General features: G+C 39.6%; 1 protein-coding gene across 8 annotated transcripts in view; it reads right to left on the reverse strand.

Annotated features, from left to right (window-relative positions):
* SUGCT (succinyl-CoA:glutarate-CoA transferase) overlaps window positions 1–14422 on the reverse strand; it is a 326659-nt gene that overhangs the window by 90291 nt on the left and 221946 nt on the right. The window lies entirely within an intron of this gene.

A 14422-nucleotide genomic window follows, 5' to 3' on the forward strand; every position in this document is an offset into this window, starting at 1 on the left:
CCCAGTGACCTCAGCCGCTCCTCATATATCTTCCCCTCTAGGCCCTTCACCATCTTCATTGCCCTCCTCTGGACACTCTCCAACAGTTTCATGTCCTTTTTGTACTGTGGTGCCCAGAACTGCATACAGTACTCAAGGTGAGGCCGCACCAGCGCAGAGTAGAGTGGGGCAATCACTTCCCTCGACCGACTAGCAGTGCCGTGCTTGATGCATCCCATGATAGGGTTGGCCCTTCTGGCTGCCAGGGCACACTGCTGGCTCATATTCAGCTTGCTGTCAACCACAACCCCCAGATCCCTCTCTGCGGGGCTGCTCTCCAGGATCTCGTGGCCCAGTCTGTATGTATAGCCAGGGTTGCCCCGTCCCAGGTGCAGGACCCGGCACTTGCTTTTGTTAAACTTCATGTGGTTGGTGATTGCCCAGCTCTCCCATCTGTCCAGATCTCTCTGCAAGGCCTTTCCACCCTCATCCGAGTCCACAACTCCTCCAAGTTTGGTGTCGTCAGCAAATTTGCTCAGAACACCTTCTAGTCCTACATCCAAATCATTTATAAAAACATTGAAGAGGACTGGCCCTAAAATGGAGCCTTGAGGGACCCCACTAGTGACCATCCGCCAGCCAGATGTGGCCCCATTTACCACAACCCTTTGAGCCCTGCCCGTCAGCCAATTGCTCACCCGTCGTATGATGTTTTTGTTAAGTTGTATGCTGGACATTTTGTCCAGTAGGATCCTATGGGAAACCGTGTCAAAAGCTTTGCTGAAGTCCAAAAAGATCAAATCAGCTGGTTTCCCTTGATTAATTAGATGGGTGATCTTATCATAAAAGGAAATCAACTTTGTTAGGCAGGACCTACCCCTCATGAACCCATGTTGGCTGGGACCAATGACTGCATTGTCCCCCAGGTGCGCTTCAACAACTTCAAGGATCATCCTCTCCATAATTTTACCAGGCGCTGACGTGAGACTGACAGGCCTGTAGTTGCCAGGGTCTTCTTTCTTACCCTTCTTGAAAATTGGCACAACATTTGCCAGCTTCCAGTCTACTGGCACCCCTCCAGATTCCCAAGATCGTTGAAAAATAATTGAGAGAGGTCCCACAATGACGTCAGCCAGCTCTTTAAACACCCTGGGACGAATCCCATCCGGACCCATGGACTTGTATGGATCCAGGTGGAGCAGCAAATCCTGCACATGTTCAGGGTTGGTTGGGAGTTTATCATTCCCACTGTCATGGTCCTCCAGCTCAGGGCACCCTGGGTCCCGAAGCCCATCATCAGTGTTGAAGACAGAGGCGAAGAAGGCATTAAACGTCTCTGCTTCGCCTATGTCATCGTCTGAGAGGAGACCTTCCCCATCAAGTAATACCAGGTTCTTGTTCCTCAGATTATCGAAATTAGGCCCAGCATAACTTTGATGCTAGTCTGTAAATCCACCTAGTCCTGTATCTGTTGCAAATACTCTCCTGTACCTCCTTCAGGAAGGTAATAGAGTATTGGCAATAAACACTGGTTCTCAGGTGGCTCTTTTTCACCTGTGGCTGACAAAGTAATCTTGGTGAAGGAATGTGAAATAGAAAAATCTGACTTTTCTTCCAACCTTGTACTGTTTTCCCATGACCTGCTCAAAGCCCATGTAGTCACTTTGTGCCCCAGTTTCTCAAACTTTATTTTAATTATGAAATCTGCAACATACACCAAGGGTAGTAAGTCAACTAAAACAATATTAGACTAGAAAGTATAACCGTAATGTAGAACAGTTGAAAATAAAAATAACCTCCTATAGCTAGAAAAAGTAGTCACACACGAGATAAAATGCCCCATAATGTTTTAACCATTATTGGATTAAGACCTGCAACTTAAACTGAACATCCCCTGGTTTCTGGGTACATAAACCAGTACACAGATCACAATTTCGGACTCTTAAAATCATTTTATGAATAGCTGACAAGTTGTTTCTCTGAAACTCCTTCCTGTACCACAACCTATTAACTTCTTCTGTTAGCATATGCCTTTTAAAGATATCTGAGGATGTTTAAAGCCTTTGAGAGAGTTTGTGCATGCGTGTGCACACGTGAACTTTCAGTATCTTCTGTAACATTTGGCCTACACATGGAGAAACCTGTGATTTAAAACTAGCTAAAGATTACCAGACAGGCCCCTAAGCAACACACACAGATGAATGTGCCAAGGGACAGTTATTAGAAAAGGAGAAGGAGATTTCTACAGCTCCGTAAGAGGAATGCAGTTTACCACTAAAATAAGCATACATTCCCTTTAAGAGCCTCATTTTTGTATGCGTGACTTGAAGCAAACAATTTGTTTAGTTCTATTTTCTCAATGATCAAGACAAATACATTAAGACTGAATTTTTTATAAGTAACCGGTTACTTCGAATGCTTCCATTTTAAAGTGCCTGATCTAAGGATATCTAAGGATATGCGCCCAGCACTTAGAACAATTAAAAGAGGCAGGAAACTGCAAAAAGTTATTTTCATCCATGGTACTTCATATTCAGACACACTGTGATATAGTGCAAGCTGGCACTCTTTTCTTGACTATGAACAAACTGAACTCCCAAATGACGCAGGTATTTGGCATGTACTAGCAAAACTTCAGGTTGGATCCAATGCCACTTGGATGAGATGATATCTACAGGATTTAAAAGCAATTATGCTTTGCACACAGCTTTTTCTTCTGTAAGAGTCCCTAAGATATTTCATGATTTATACAGCTGGATAGCACTTCCAGTGAATGATGTGCGATTTTTGAGCCCAAGTGAAAATGATTTACAAATTCAGGTTGAAATCAGCAATACTTTTGCAGAAAAGGAAGGAGGGAAGGAAGGAGGAAAGGAAGGAAGGAGGGAAGGAGGGAAGGAGGGAAGGAAGGAGGGAGGGAGGGAGGGAGGGAGGGAGGGAGGGAAGGAGGGAAGGAGGGAAGGAGGGAAGGAAGGAAGGGAGGGAGGGAGGGAGGGAGGGAGGGAGGGAGGAAGGAATTACAAACCTAAGACAAATTACTTAAAAGCGTAATTATTTCATTCTAAATTATGTTCCTATTTCAAAATTCACTTTTAGACAAAATGAAGAAAAATAAATAAATTTAAAACTCAACAAAATATTTTGATTTGTGATGACAGGGCTACACCTGACTTCAACAAATCACTTCAGATCACCAGGAAATGTTTTTATATTTTTTTTTTCACTGAAAATAACAAAAGAATAAAAAATAATAATTAAAATTCAGGTCCACTAAACAATCCTCTCACTCTGGGAAGCACTCCTCATTCACTTTCACTGGGATCTTGTTCATCCCCAAATCCAGTTGCTTCTCTCCTTTTCTGAAATGGTAAAAGGACCAACTCCACCCTACATTTCTGACCACATTTTTTTTGTCCACTCACAATTCTTCTTCCTCCTTGGCCTCCTTCTCCAACCATTTGTCTGCAGCTGGATGTCATTCTTGTGCTGGGATTGCTCTATCGATCTCAAGGCTCCTGTATCCCTGAATCACATCCTCTCCCTAAATCTCTCCTTCCTTCTTCTCTTTGGCTTATCTGTTTCATGGCTTTTTCACACAAGGAGGACACTACATAAAATTCACATCATTCTGCAGCCATTTATTTCGAGATAAGGCACCATATTCAAACCCAGGCAATGAATTTATAAACATCATCTGCAATTCTGTTATTTTTATAAGGCACTGTTCTATGAGGGTGGTACTAGCTTGCCAGTTAAAATCACTAACTGCAATTGGCAAAAATGCATGCAGTACGAAAAGACTTCAGCTTATATCCACAAACTCACTGCCAGCATTGTTTTTTCTCATAGTATGGGAGCTGGAAAAAAAAAAAAAAAAGGAGCAATAAATACAGAAGGGTGCTTCAAAGTTGAAAAACGAGCTCTCAAAACAGATATGTATTTTTATAAACAAAGATTAAACCAGATTAAGTAGGACCTACATTTAAAAGCCTTCCTGTAGGTGTATGGGTGTACGTCTGTCTTTTTTTTTTTTTTTTTTTTTGAGGAGCAAGTTTGTAATTACCTGTCAAAGAACAAAATAGCAATGGTGTCTGGAAAGAATGCATTATTTAGAGAGAGTGACTACTTAAGAAAGAGGCTTTCATCACAGGATACCTTCTGCTGAAACATACAGTTTACCTTGTACCATGAGCTATTTTACTGTAACTTAACTCCCGTCTTCACACTCAGTTTTCAATGAAAACAACCAATGGCTACTTACTAAGCCAGCCTACACTAAAAAACAACCCCTATCCCAAAACCTCCCCCCCCCCAAAAAAAAAAAAATCTCCAAATCTCTAAAAAGAAATATTGGAAATACTGAATCTAGTAAAAAGAAATATTAAAACCACTTTTTTTTTTTTTAATTTGTCTTGAATTAAAATGTAAAGCAAAGCTCATGACAGACCATTTTCCAGTCACACCACATCATGAAAAAATTTACTTGACAAGATAGATTAATGTTAACATGTACTTGGGGACCCTTCACTCTCAGACATCATGATATAAAAGCACTTAATAAGTAAGAATTGCCATGGTATGAAGGCGTGAAATATCAGTTTCCAATAACATTTTTTAAATACAGGAGATCAATTAAAGAAAATTCCCATCAGCGTAAGTATCAGCATTTTCCATTACAGGGGCATTGTTACCATAACCCAAATTGTTTGTCTTTCCACTTAATACGGATACGTGAGACTCAACTCTCAATTTCAGTGTAGTTGCTGAAGTATATTAGGTCATTCTAATTCTAAGCCATCTGAGTTCCTGCAATGAGAAGCAAGAAATGTTTCAAGGCCAAATCTGTTGCTTTTGTGAATGCTATCAGGCCAGACGCTCTCCTATGAAATTTTACATGGAAAAGGCAAGCTAGGGAATGCTATCAGGAAGCCATTTATAGCTCCCTAATTCTGTGAGCACCTGGTTGAGACAGCGGAACACAGCTGCAATATGCCCTGACACACATATACACACACACCCTTCTTGACCCCAGCATGCAATCAAGGGCTGGTGGGACAACTGGGTACAGTAGCAAGGGGCTTCATGCACCAGGGGAGTTCTTCAGTGGGCAGGTGGGAGCAGGTTCCAAGTCCTTTCATTTGCACGCACACTGCGAAGGTGGCTAGCGTGGCCTTTATGAATTCAGATTATCTGACTACAGGTAATCTGACTAGGTGGAAAGGGGATCAAATGCAATAGGAATATAAAGCTTCTTAAGGAGACTTTTTGTTGATGTTGCTGTTACAAGTAGCGCACGAAGTGATTAATCCTCATACATTTCCATGGTACTATTGCAAACATGAAGCTTCCATCCTGAGGGCTATATGTGGAATACCCTTTTTGCCTTGCATGTGAAAATCAGGTTTTTACACCATGTTAATAGCCATCTGTCTTATATATTTTCCTTTTTTCTCTGCACTGTATACCACAATGTACCTTTTTCCTAATGCCATAAACACACCTTCATATTGCTCTTAAAAAAAAAAAAAAAAAGACACACACACCAAAAACAAACAAACAAAAAAAAACCTTCCTCAAAAAAATACAACAAAACAACTCCATAGCAGGTGGACTCAGGAAAAAAAAAAAAAAAAAAAAAAAAAGCAAATGTGATTTCAGGCTTTTTATTCACTCTGCAATATTCCCCCAACACAAACATCAAATTGCAGGTGCATGCAAAATACTTCTGTTATGACAAGAGCTGCGTATCTTCATAACCAGCGCTTCTCATAACGACGTGTGAACTAAATGCTAACTGGAATAAAATGGACAAAAGCCAACAAAGTCCCAAGTGGCAGTCACATACAGAAGAGGGACTAAACCATGTGAGAACAAACGCTCACGTGGCTGATGGTCCAAAGGGAATCACCATTTCCTTTTGTTTCTTAAAATTCTAGGGTTACAGGAGTAGTGACTGCACAGTAACAGGATTTGAGCTCACAATGCTGAGGGATGCTGAGTGGCATCATAATCATCACAGTGAATCATCACGTAAAGTAAGGGACGACAGACAGGGGTAAAGGTTGAAACAGAGAAATTGGCTGATTCTTAAAGACTGTAGCTGGCAAAGTTTATACCTTTGTTACTTCCATTTAATAAAAACTGCATGCCGCAAACTATCAAAAAAGCACATAGCTGGGCCAAGAATTTAGAAGACTGAGATTTCTTGGAAGAAGCAAAGACTATGTTCACTTCCACCTTAGGTGTCCAGATCTGGGCCTTTGTACTTCAAAACCATAATCTTCTCTGTAAACTCCTTCTTAAGGACAAGAACCGTGAGGACAAGAACTCAGAATATCCTAATCACAATGTCGATAAACAGAAATCACCTGTATATTGTGCATTGGTATCCTGTTAAAAACATACTTTAACATGACATTTTTCATTAAGAATAAATTCTCACCTCTTTTCCCCACTTGTGTAGCAAGAAGCTAATACAAATCCTCTAGCATAACCTTCCACCTGTAGCTAGATATGTTTTATCTTAAGATTGGCCATACATTTACAGTGCATTGACAAAAGAGGCAACTTCACTGAGTAATGGTTCCCCGTACTTTTCTTCAGTTCTTTTTTATATAGATCATAAGGAAATTTCTATCCTGTTGACTTCAAGGACCTAAGGATGCAAGACTTACTTTAAATTCGTTAGATTGTGAAGCTTCTTCCTCTAGGCCAACTAGTAAAGGTGAAATTCATCCCCTCTAAATTCAGTCAGATGACAAGTAAGCACCTCGGCTCACCTAGACAGGTGGGATGAACTGCCATCTAGAGGTGCCCCTGCTCCATTTCTCTTCACTGAAAACTGACTATAAAACCTGCTTAGACTATATGAGTAACTTGAAAGCTAAAACTAGGCAAAATGAACACCTCCCCTCCACCTCCAGCTATTTAAAAAGACCCCAATGCTATGGGATTTTTCTGTAAAAATTCTGCAGCTAATTTTAGATTTTTAGATCTGTATCTTTATTCACTTTCTCAAGGTAAAGCATCCTATTAACTGGATGCTACAACAGACTGGGATGAACTTTGATGAACAATGTTAAAATGCCCTGGTTACGGACCAATGCTATACAGGAATGACCTTACCCTTTGCCACCTCAGTTCCTTCATCTGCCACCTCCAAGCACAAACCAAAAAGTTCACTAACTTGCTAGCTGTGCAGGAATTACATTTGATTTACAAATCAAACTTTGGACACATATCAGTACTTACAAGTGGGGGTACAGTCTTTCCGTCTTGAGAAACTGCTTTATGACCTTTTTAACAAAACCTAGACAAGACTGTTATATCGAGTATATATGGAACGGGCTGCCCAGGGAGGTGGTGGAGTCACCATCCCTGGAGGTCTTTAAAAGACGTTTAGATGTAGAGATTAGCGATATGGTTTAGTGGAGTGCTTAGTGTTAGGTCGGAGGTTGGACTCGATGATCTTGAGGTCTCTTCCAACCTAGAAATCTGTGAGTTAATGCTAAGATCTATGTAATCTCTTCTGCAAGAATCATTTAGAAACACGTTTCCACTGAATAAACCCAGCATTTCACTCGTTGTCCTCATGAAAACAGCTCTATATGTTAGTGTTGCACCATGCCACTTACTTGACTTTTTTGTTAATTTAAGACATAGCTCAAACCTATAAAGACACAACTCATTAGCTCTGTTTTGCAAGACTTTCCACACATTTCTCTAGAAATTAAAGTTTCTTGTTATGCTGGGGTTAAGGTGCAGTGGGAAGGGTGTGGGCAAACAGGGAAGGGAGATGACATTTAAAAATGCTTTATAAAACACCAGATGTTGCAGAACCAACGGAGTGGAACAATGTATTTGCAATTATCAAAAGAAGAGAGTTGTTTGTCCGCATTTTTAAAAACTCATGGGATACTTTTAAGTCACTTAGTTGTGGTCTTTGTGTGTGTGAAGAACATAGCAAACGCCCTTATAGATTTGATATTTAAATGACATGCACGACAAGGGAACCGCTTGATGTGGTTCAGCATTTGCTCTTGTTACACTCTGTACTATGCTGTAAACATTCCAGCTGTGTGAATAATATAAAAACTATGTAAAAGTGTTTTGTCCTTCTTAGCATATCTTCCTAGTGCTCATTTCAGTTCTACAGAGTTGTCATGGACATATTGCAACGTGATCCTGGAAACACACTACTGTATAGTTCCAATAAGCTAACAAGAAGATTCTGCTTCCTAAATTATGCTTACAGCTTCAGTTTCAAAAAAAAAAAAAAAAACCACTTAGACAGAATCCTAAGAGCTATGTAGATTTCCTATTCCCCAGCAATGAGCAGAGTCATTTATATATATATATATATATACACACATATATTGTCAGTAGGAGAAGAAAACATTTTAACACTCAAGCATCTCTTCCTTCTAAAAATTACAGAAAAGGCCACATTCACTTAAAATCAATCCATTCTCACACATTTAAAGAGCTGTTGCTGACATTTTACACAACCTGACAGATATTTTTGTTTGGAAACAATTGTGCTTGCATATTACATCATTTCTATATTGCTCTAGAAATGTTCTGCAGAGGCTAGGAGACAGTCAGAAATCTTGAGCTCTGTGTTCACTCTGCCATTAACTGACTGCTCTTTTAGACCATTTAATCTCTCTGTGCCTTGGTTTTACCATCTGTAAAAAGCAACAGTTATAAATATTCAGCTCTCTGACAGAGGTGTTGTGAATGCCAAAATATAGTACAACTCTGAAAAGTGACTATGCAAAAAGGCATCTTCTGATTCAAAGAGCCTCTCCCTTGGTGAAATCCACACATGAATTCACATGGCCTATACACCACATAAGCCCCATTTTGAGCACTTAAGGAGAACATTGCTATACAGTGGGCTCGTGTAGAGTGATGGATTTCATTCCCCAGAGGATATTCAGCCACATGTGCTGACTTCGGTGGCAAAAAAAAAAAATGTATTTTTATTGATTTTACTCCTGATGGTCATGCAGAACATAGTTGAGATTGATGCAGCTGCAGATTCCATTCCATCCTGTTCCCCTTCGATACAATCATTTACTCTTCTTTCACATAGAGCAGCAACAGTGCGGCAACACTATTGAAAGTGTTGGAATTGCCTACAAATCTCCAAGGGAAAGAATCTGAAGGCAGAGGGATAAAATGAGCCTTGAAGCAAATTGGACTGCACAGGTGTAAATAACTTGGTCAGCAGAATCTTTATAACCAGTGATGATGAATGCATTGGGAAGAATCCAATCAGCTTTCAGAGCAACAGTTCTGAAATAAGGATAAGGAAAACCTTATTTTTAGCGGCAAGCAGCAATGACTTGATCATGAGTTTCTGAGGACAACTAACATTGAAGGTTTCAAAACCATTTCTGCAGCAGCTTTTCAAAAAAATCTTTAATGTATTAATACTTGAGAAGAACTGTAAAATCGTGAGATGAAAGGCAATGCAGAACATATTTGAATGCTTCTCCTTTGGGTTTTTGGTCATTTACAGGAAAACAAATCTTTGCTTCTTAAGAATTCATCTGCTCCTTATATTCCCATTGTTTGTGTTTATGACAATCATTTCCACAGCAACTAATTAGGAGAAATCAAGAATTATGGTCTGAGATGAGGCCTGTAAGGAGCAAATGAAATCATACAAGACACATAGGAGGCATTTTAGTGGTCCTCTATTGAGCTAACGCAATGAAGTAGGGAAGCCACAATTTACTACGCAAAAGTTAATTTCTTAAAGTTGAAGAAATTCAAGCAAAGCTGTGTCTTTTATTCACTGGCCCATTTTCTTCTTGCACATATAGTGCACATTCAAAAATAGGAATGACTGTACCAAGTCAGATCAAAAGTCCAGGCAGTTTAATGACCAGTGAAAGAATATAAACAAATATGTGGAGTTACTTTTCCAGAATACTGTCACAGTAATTTTCAGCCAGAGACTTCCATATGGATGTTATTCAATGTCAGAGAATCAATCCTCTTTCACATAATGCCCCTATACGAAACCACATTAGAGTCCTCCTCTGCAAATGGCTGACTCTCTTACTGTCTTGGGACAAAGTGTGAGGAAGGGGTTCATTAATCCCTCGTGTTCTTTGGCATGCTGTATTACTCTTCAGCTATTGTTATAGAAAACTGCTAAATATCAAAATCATGAGCATCTGAGCAAGGCTTAAGTCAAAGCTATTGATTCTATGGTTGGGTGGAGTATGGCCAAGGGCAGGCTTGTGGAAGTGAAAGTGGAAGGAGCATTCAGGCAGCTACAGTGCACATCAGTTCACTTATATCTAAGGATATTTGTCATAGCGATTTTGGCCATCCAGTGGCCAGCCTACCTATTTAGCAAAAGACCAAAGAGGGATAATGACTTATATCACTAAGGTGGAATTACGACTAATATACTTTGCCACATTCCCTCAAAACCATTTTAGCTTACCTAAAGTACTTTCCTCCAGAGGTGCTAAGTAGCTCCCATTATCAGAGCCTCTGAATCTTAGAGAAGTCACTTTGTTTGCTACACTGCTTTATGTCTTCAAGAAGCTTCAAGATGCTCACAGATACCAAAGAAGATTACTTCTTTTTCAGAGAGACAGCTTGAATAACCAGCAAAGAGAAGGCAGTATAGAAGATTAAGCGGGGAACAAACCACCTTCTAGGGACAATCAGTTTGTAAAATACTAGTTTATTCTTCTTCCTCCAGTCACCAAAACCCTCCTTTGAGAGAGGGACATTGGGGAGTGAAACAAAGAGGTCAGCAATGCCAACTGGCCTCCACGTTATGGGAATTCAAGGAATGATCTTTATTTTCCTCATTAGATGTGAACACACACGGCACAAGGAAAAGGCATAACAAAATGGAAAGAGGCTCCTTGCCATTTATTATGTAGTGTTTGGCCCTTAGACTGAGAAGGGTGAACATAATTGTGAGAGATAAAACTTTATTGTACAGTCTCCACTTCTGAGGTTAAAAGGAGTTTTTATTAAAGTGAATTCAAAGTTTTGCTTATTCACTACAAACATTTCAAGGATACACTGTGTCAAAGAGCTCCTTATGTTAAATACAACATATGACACTGACGTTTTCCACAGTTTATCATCAATAGAACTGGAAGTGTAACAGCAATGGTTTTTAACTTTGTGGGCAGACAAAGTCAGCTTGATAGCGGTGGCCACCAGAGACAGGATGAAGTCTAAACATTCTTGATCTTTGGGGTTAGTGGGAAATCAGATGAATGTGGAGGGACCACACATGGTCTCTTGGGAGAAGGGTGCTGGCAGCCTTGTGTAACAGTCCTTTTTTTGGCTCACACACAAAGGAATGGGAGAACCAGCTCTAAGAAAGTTACACTTCTGGACAGATGCAAGTCATTTCAACTGCACGTACCATATGTGGGGAATGGTAAGAAAAGGACTGAATATAAAAAAGCAAGAGAGGGAAAGTGACAGAGTCCTGGAAAGTGGGTTCCTCCTGAAGTAGCAAGGAGCTTAAAGAAACACTTGCCATGCCAAGTAAGCCCAGAGAACTTTCCCTGCTGTCAGCTGAGCTCTCAGGCAGATTAAACAAAGAAAGGAAAATGAACAAAAGGGCATTAACAATAAAAGGACAGGAGTCAGCGTAAGATCCAGTGAAATGAAGCCTTTTGTATGTCACCCTGGTCTTGTTAACCTAACTTGAACTCCCCACATGACTACTTTGGGTCAGGAAATGGAGTGATTACAAGCAAAGAGCTACTGCTCTTTGTCCACAGGAGGAAAACAGTTTTTCTCCTTGCAGCAATGCTCCATGGAAATGGAGCATGGTTTTGAAAATGCACTGGTTTGAAAAACCAAACATGGTTTTGAAAATGCACTGAAGAGTTTCACATTAACGTGCAGATCTACCACTGTGAGAGTTGCCTGCTTTAAGGCAGGTAGAATGGTTTATTCTGCTACCAAAACGGACAGGGAAACAGACAAGAAATTGCTGTTAAAATGTGCCATAACTTCTGATGTAACCAAAAGGCTGAAATACTCCCATTTGTCTAGAGCAAGCCTTTGCCAGCCTACATCTACCCTCTATCAGAAAGGATCATGAGGAACAAAAAGCTCACCTCTGACTTAGCCTTACTAGCAAAAGTACATGCAGTTAAGCTATGAAATAAAATTCTGCCTTTTTTTTTATTGGGGAAAAACAGTATGACCTATAGCAACAAAACCCATAAGCTATGTTTCTCTAGGAGGCCTTGCCAGTACAGTTTAGCCAGGAAATACATTTTAGTGTTAATAAACTTAGGAAACGCCATAAGATATTGCACCAACAATGTTAACAGAAATTGGAAAACAAGGAGTTGAATCCTCCTTATTGGTTGAAGTTTTGTCACCAACTTCATTTGGGGTAGATTTTCATCCACAAATCCACAATCAATTACTTTTATGATCTAGGTAGTTAGACTCAGGTATCCAGAACTATCGACACACAATTGCACATGAAAAAAATTAATTGGTAGTCTCCATTCTACATACACACGGACCTAGTATTTGTACAGTGCTTAACATGCAATTCAAGCTACATACTTTGATGCTGTGGTGATTTGCTTCATAAGGGCCCCCAGAGATTTTGATTTTCAATCATATAACCAATGTTGTTAAATAAAAAGTTCCTGGATGTCAGTTTCATGACTGTGCAAGAGCTATGTTATGAACTAAGGTTTCTGTTTCTTCCCTCTGTGATATACTGGCAAGATGCAATCCTTCTCCCAATGAAATCAATATCATCTTTGTCACTGATTGCCTAAAGGGACATATTCTTAGGTTTGTGTGCTGTCATTAATGGGCTAGTGACTCCATCTCACATCCCAGATTACCTCAAACTCACCAGGTCCTTACAAAAAAGACCTGAAATATACCAAAAAAATAAAAATATCAGTTTGGAGAGGATTGTTAACAATTGAATAAAAGGTTAACAATGATTTAAAAACAGCTGAAGTCTTCAAAATTTTCAACACAGTATCCTAGAAAACCAAAATATCATTAAACTTGCCTTAAAAAAAAAAGAAGCCTCTAACATCAAACAGTACTAGGTATTTATCTTCAGAGCAGTACATTACAGGTGACCTCTATAGATTGGAAATAGGATTACATCAACAAACCTTTCACTTTAAAGTGGTGGATGGTGCGAGATGAAAGGGTGCTCTCCCTAACATTTCGCATTGCTACTGGCTCAGGTTTAAAGGAAGTATGCAACCAGGTATTCCCTGTCACATTCTAATCTGCAATACTGACACAGACGTGAAAAGCAAAAGCCTTTGAAAATGATACTTTCAGATGATGAAAAAAATCTGGAGAACTGTGCACAAATGGGTGTGAGAAACGTGAGGAGGAATACAGATAAGGAGATAAAGAGGAACCTTTACAATGAACATGGCCACATACTTATGCCATCAGCAATAACTTATGTCTGTAGCAGTGTGGATTGACTTCAGATGAAATGATATTAGAGTTTGAGGTTTAAGCCTAATACCCACATTTGGTGCCTCCTTGTTTCTGTAAAGTTTTCAAAGATGTAGCCTGTTTTTCACAGCAGGCAAGCCGTAAAGTTACTTTCCTGGACCGTATTTTACAAACAAAATAGCTACTTTTATTCAAAGATTTAGCAAACAAACAAACAAACAAAAAATGTAAAGCAACTTCAGTCCTGGTATTCCCTTTCACAATTTGCATGGTGTTCTAGGCACTCTGAGTTGGTTTGAACCACCCCTGTTTAGTGCAGTAAGAAATTCCTATTTACTTCTTATTTGATGTTTTTGTTCCATCACAAAAAAAAAATAATAATGTATCAACAGCTGCCCAACTGTACTATATCTTGATGACTCCTTTATAATAATTCACATCATATCCAAAGGCCTCCACGTGAAACTGATGAGAGGACTCAACTTCCCAGCACTACTCTTTTTTAGGGATCAGTGCTTTCCCTGATGAACTGTTCTGATTCAATAGACCTGAGCCTACAGCGGACTTTGTATGTCATATGTCATATTAAACTTAAAATAGTTATTATCTGGAAAATAAATAGAAATTATGAGAGGAGAATCTTGAGTCTCAAGTCTTCAGGTACTGATTTATCACTGTAAAGTTTAAGCAGGCGTATACAAAGAAAGCCTGAACACTAAATGATTCAGTGAAGCATCTGAATAAAGAAATACAATCCAAGTAGTTATTTAACTCACTGCAGCAAAACTACAGTTGGAAAAAGTGGCTTACATTATCCCATCAATCTCATTGTCCAAAAGAGTGACTGTAACAAAGTGATCATAGAATCATAGAATATCCTGAGTTGGAAGGGACCTACAAGGATCATCAAGTCCAACTCCTGTGGGTAGACCCACACAGGTCTACCCAAAAATTCAGACCATATGACTAAGTGCACAGTCCAAAC

This window comes from Cygnus olor, chromosome 2 (assembly GCF_009769625.2).
Source record: "Cygnus olor isolate bCygOlo1 chromosome 2, bCygOlo1.pri.v2, whole genome shotgun sequence".
Lineage (NCBI taxonomy): Eukaryota > Metazoa > Chordata > Aves > Anseriformes > Anatidae > Cygnus > Cygnus olor.